Source organism: Artemia franciscana, chromosome 6, assembly GCF_032884065.1.
Source record: "Artemia franciscana chromosome 6, ASM3288406v1, whole genome shotgun sequence".
In the NCBI taxonomy this organism is placed as follows: Eukaryota; Metazoa; Arthropoda; class Branchiopoda; order Anostraca; family Artemiidae; genus Artemia; species Artemia franciscana.
The window spans coordinates 1,770,124-1,776,572 of NC_088868.1; positions in this window are offsets into that span (position 1 = coordinate 1,770,124).

Genomic DNA, 6,449 nt, shown 5'->3' on the forward strand with positions numbered 1-6,449 from the left:
GTGACCGAATTACGCCAATTGAATTTTAACTAGGCTTCATAATCAGAGCTGTATTCTAATTTACTGCCTTTCTAAGTTATTAAATAATAAAAAAAATGTCTCTCCTAAAATAAAAGTAAAGAATGAAATTAGAAGTTGAAAAGAAGAGAAACTATTATGAACCAAAGAGACAATGTTTTTTACTCCAGTACCCGCTCTTTAAGCTCCGCTCTATCTAGTTGTTAAAAATACTCCTTATTTCAACACAATACTTTTCTGTTTCAGTAGTTATTTTTATATTATTTTGAAATAAAGTGGAACTTTAGGATAAGGAAGGGGGAATTGAAGAGGATACACCCCCACCCCAAGATACTCGGAAAAAATAAATTATATTTTCACTCTACATTTTCAATTGATAGTTCTGTTTTTATAGCTCATTTTTTTTAAATTTTATAGTATACCAAGGCTCTAAGTTAAGTATTTGCAGATTGTTCATCTATAGTGTTTATTATTGCAAAAGACGGCATGTTTGACCTTACGTATTCAAAAGAATAGGGTTAGACCGATGTCTCGGTCGACAAATATTATTGAGCCGATTTGAGGATCAGTGTCATCATCGGATATCTGAATAGAAATATCGGTAATCGGCCAATATATTTTCTTTTGTAAGTGCAACTTCCAAGCAAGGTTCTAAGGTGTCGCTGCTGAGTGCCAACACCTTGTAAAACACTTACGTATATACCTTAAAAATTTAACTTATGTGTCCAAATTTGCAGGAATACAGGACGATTTTGTTGAGACATTCATTAAATCCTTCCTCCAAACTTAAAACTATATCTGCTTTGTATCCAGTGTCCTTAGCATGAATTCGTTAGTAAGAGAGTATGTCATATGAATATAATTTCCCCAAGCAATGAATGAGCTTTTGAACCGTGGTGTATCGCTAGACTTAGTTAGACCTCTTATGTACATGTACCGCCATATGAAAGCAAAAATACGTATACCTGGAAGCAATTTGCTGACTGATGGGTATATACCAATTCATGTCGGGGTTAAGCAGGGTGCGGTTACTTCTCCCACGGTTTATAATCAAACCGTAAAGTTTGAGCTGGAAGCGTTTAGCTTACGCTAAAGTTTGACTCTTTACCACAATTCTGCTTTTTAAGACAATTAAAAGCTTTAGCATAAAGAGCGAGGGATTGCGGTGGGGACAACCCATTTCATATACGGAGTAATTTCTTTTCGTTTTAAGTTTTAATGTCGCTCCTTACTTTCAGTTAGAAAAACTAGTCTTTTTATGTAATACTATACATAAACAACAGGCAACTTCCATAACTTACAGTTTTTGCAATGAGGACTATGGGGGCTGAAATCCCTATCATGATTAGAGACATTGTTGATGGATCTTTCAGTTGTGCTGTGCTAAATGGTTAACTCAAATTTTTTTTGAAAATGTCTTGAGAATGAATGGGCTTGGAAAGGGACATAATTCCCCTCCAATTTTTTACTCTTAAAAAGTAATATAAAAATAGTTCTTTTTGGTTAGTTCGAAATCAGCCACAACATACCCTGTAAGTTCTAGCTTAATAATGTAAGTCGTTCCTGAGATATTAACGTTACATCCTTTGACAGTCAACATAATCTTAGTTTGTTTTGACTTAGTTTATTTGACCCTTAGCTTCAGTAGTTGCAATAGCTGTAGTGGTAGTAATAATATTAGTATCTTCCTTCGTTATTTTTCCTTCGTTAAACCTTCGTTATTTTTTCAACATGCCAATCAACATACGCTTAAACTTTCAACTTAATACCTGAACAGTTCCTTGTACTACTCTTGAATTGATACCTTATGCTCCCTTAGCCAAATTACACTTCAAATCTTATTTCTTTTTTTTTCGATTGATAGAAAATACTTACCAATTGAAAACTTGATAAATTTTCTCGTCCAGATTTAAGAAAACAACTAAATCTAGTATTAAGCAACGCAAAATTTTGTTTAACACAAAAAGACAGCAAAAAAAAAACAACAAAATTTTAAATCGTTTCTGCAACCGTCCGACCTAAGGGTAGTTATCTTAACGCTTCCTCGGAACAATTTATGTTACTTTCTGTAGCTTAAACCTTACCACTTTTTTTTATAAACTATTTCAGCATGAATCAATGGCGTAAATATGGCTGTTATTTCAACCCATCAAATATAATATAAAATAACTGTCATTGTAACATGGGCAAGTAATATCAGACAGCTTATGTTTAAAATTCGCTTCACAGAGTGAAGCTTGTTCCACTGGTACTGAATCTTAAAATGAACAAAAATTAAAATGAATAATAAAGACAAGCTTAAAACGAAGAGAAATTACCACAAACGGAGTTAAGAGTAAATGAGTTTCGTAGAGGTAAGCTATTAAAGACTGTGAATAAGATTTTTAAAAAAAGGAATGAACCTAAAGATTTTAGGAAAACCCTAATTAAACCCCTCTATAAGCAAAGTAATTATAGAGGCATTAGCTTGTTTTCTATAAGAATTAAATCAATTAGTATGTTGTCCTTATCAGCCAACTGCCTAAGGCCGAATGAAAAGAAATTTGTCTCCAAATGGGGTGGGAGGATGTCGTAAATAAAAATATAAATCAGATAGGAACTTCTTGAGAGGGTGCGACGAAGATGGCTATGAATATATTTGGATGGAGAAGGAGAGTACGTAGATGTGTTGACCTCAGGTGGCTTAGTGCCGCAATGAAATGATAAAAGCTGTAGTAGCAGTAGAGGGCAATTACCTTTAATAATATTTGTGTCATAAAAGTGAAACCTTACAATAGGGCTATACTGCTAAAATGAGGCACAATAAAGGTGTATTAATCTCATACAATTACTCAATCTCCATTTGCAACGTTTTAAACATCTTTGAAACTATAAATCTAGGAAAAACTTATGATAGGCTATGACTTACAATTCCATTGAAATAACAGGAAATACATTTTCAAAACTAAATCAAAAACCCTATGAAAGGAAGATTTAAAACGCAATGTGAAACTAAAGGATATTTTGTCAGCATTGTAATAGATTAGAAGTCTTAGAAATCAGAAAAGGGTTGACACAGTAAAATTACAATTCTTTCCTAGGCCATATTTTTGGCCCTGAAATCATTTATGAAACTTTCATTCACCTAATTCAACTTCTTTGCAACATAAAAACAAGTCTCTGAACTACAATTTTACCCTTTGGAGTTAACTTGATGTTATCTATATCCTTCATATTAAGTAATTCCTATGAGTCTATAGTTCCCTGTTCTGAAGTTCCATAAGAGTTTCTAATCCCATAGCCATAATCGTCCCACATAAATGAGCTTAAACTTTCATAGCCTGTTTCACAATCTTTTATTTATTCTGGTATGGACAGACCTTCTAAATTTAGTCATTTTGGGAAAATGAACTTCCCCTTGTGAAAAAATTTTCGGATGTCCATTGTCCGTAAAACATTATGAAACCGCAAGGAGAGATGGACATTTGAAAACATGAGACACTGTATTTAAAAATATTTCAGCGGGGTGAATTTCAGGAATGAAAATTATTTTCAAAATGTATTTACGCAAAGAATCATAATAATATCCAGTGTAAAGTAAGCAGAAAAGTCTAAATATTTAGTGTAAATTTGGTTGAGAAGTCGTAAAGTCTATTTGAGTTTGAGTAGAGAAGTCATTATACCTAATGTAAGTTAGGATGAAAAGTTGTAATATCTAGTTTAAATTTAAAGTTCAAACGGGGCAGTTGCTTCACTGTCCCCTGCCTACGCCAATGCCTTACAAATAAATCAGAAGGCACTGTGTGTATGCCAGTTGTTGATTAGACGCCTCAGCAATATCTCGAGAACAACTGAGGGAATTAAGTTTAAACTTTCCAGGCTACTTTTAATACTATTTCTGTTTTTACATTCCACTTAAATAAGAAGAGGGTAATTGTATCCCGGTTGTCATAAAAGCACAAATAAAAAGTTTTAGGATGTCTATTAAGTTTTATTTTTAAGGAAAAACTTGTACAGGTTTAAATCTTAATTAAAGAATGCTATGTGTTTCCACTTTTTTGAAACCAAAAACGAGCAGAAGTAAAGTCAAATACGTTTTCAAAACCTGTTCTTTCCGGAAAACAATCCTTACCTCGAGCTGAATATTTCTATTTCTGTAATAGAAATATATATTTCTAATAAAAACAAAGAAACGTCACCATTTGAAAGCTTAATATCATTTCTGAGAGTGTTATTAATTTCACATTTATTATGACGAGATGTTGTGGTTTCTATATGCATTTGTATTGTCCCAGCCTTACAAGCTCTTCTCTCTGTTGGGGCATAATATTTTTTTTTTCTAAGTTGAATTTAATAAATTCCTATAAATAAATTCCTACAGACTGGGCATCATAAAGAATTGAAGCTTGAATTAGAATAGGTTTGAGTCTTTCACACTCCATTCAATAATATATATTGGAGCAGAACATACTCAAAAATCTTGCTAATATTGCATTCAACTGGCCTATATAAATATATAGCTTGAATATAAATATAGTTGAATATAAATATAGTTGAATATAAAATATATATTCAACAGGCCTATATTATATAGGCCTATATAAACTGCAATCAATAGGGTCAAAAAATTTAAACTAATTTGGTTTTCAGTAAAGGCCAGATTATGGCTTTGTCTTTAGAACCAATGGAGAATGTTAGCCCTCCTCATCTTAGTCCGGTCTCGTTTTTAGTTTGACTTAGTAATTTATTATGTTTTCTGTTCATTTTGGCTTCTATTTATTTATTGATGGTTAGTTTTGGCAGTTTTAAACTTGAAAAATTATTTGACTATTTCTACAATTTTGAGTTTTAATATAGCCTTTAATTTTCTTTAAAAGACTTCTTTGGTAGAAAATGTTTTTTCCTAGATTAATACAAACAATCAGAAAATCGTGTTATTTACAGCCAATGTCATAAGAGTTGTGGGGGGGGGAATTCTTCATCCAAAAGGACATCGTTTCTAGAGTTTTCATCTATGCTGAACAATACGGTTATCTCGAAGCTTTGATTGAATGTATTTGCGGACAAATTTTGTGTCAGAGAAGGGTCGTTTGTCCTGCAATGACTTAGGGCACTAAAACTACCACTTTGCAATCAAATGAGCCTCTTCCAAAGTTTCTATGGCAACGCCACCCATACAAAGTCCCTTGATAAAAAGAATAATACATTTTGCCTACATCACTCTTTACTCAGGAAGCGCTATTGCGCTCTTTATGATGCATAGCACCATTTTTGTTATTATACCACTTGTTAGTACAAATTGTAATTATAATGATTTAATTATAACTTACTTTAAAAAAAGTGGAGTAAGTTACACTAAAAAGAGAAAAAATACCAAATTATTGAAAAAAAGAGAACGAAACCGTTTTCTCAGGTTATAACACAGGATAATGGTATGGTTTGGGTCTAGGAACACAAAAGAATATTTAATTAAATTGGAACTAAGCAGCTCAAACTATTGAATATTGTCGGTAGCACCATATATTTCAATAATACGTGTATTATGTGAAATTCAAACTATTGAATATTTTTGGCTCAAACTATTGAATATTTTCGGTAGCACCATATATTTCAATAATACGTGTATCAAGTGAAAGTGTTGGTAGTGCAGCAAAAATTTTCAATTTCTATAATAAGCAATATGGATTTGGTGCAGGCTTTTTTCGTTCCATAACGAAAATTCACCAGGTAGAAACAAGATAGAATGATCAGAATACTTTTTAAATAAAGCTTGGTATGAATATTGCCACGATATGGTATAATTTCGGCATATCCAATCTTCAACTTTTCTTTAACATCTCTCAGAACCTGAAGTCACAAAAAAGGGAGTGTAGAGTAAATATGTATCCCTTCCCACCGTAAATTTGCAACATCAAGGATTACCATGGAACCACAGAACAAATTACGGCCTGATGATTTGGGATTGAAAATAAAATTTTCGTTTTTATTAATATTTACAGAGAGATCAACAATTTTAAACACCATAGAAATACGTTGCAAAATAAATACTAAGTATACTTGGTCCGACTTAAAACTTACACGTCGTCTCTGTATGTAATTAAACAAAAAAAAATAAGTTTTTTAAAATGAAAGTAAGGAGCGACATTAAAACTTAAAACAAACAGAAATTACTCAGTATATAAAAGGGTCTTTTCTTCCTCAACGCCCTGCTCTTTACGCTAAATTTTGATTCTTTCTCTTAACTCTACATTTTAAAACAGTAAAAAAACTTTAGCGTAAACAGCGGGGCATTGAGAAGGAAAAGAACCTTTCATATACGGAGTAATTTCTGCTCGTTTTGATGTCACTCCTTACTTTCATTTAAAAAAACTTTTTTTTTAATTTCTGGATGTTTTTGAATTAATGCATGTTTTGATCTTGGCTCTGTACAAAAATAATTAAAACGAAATTTG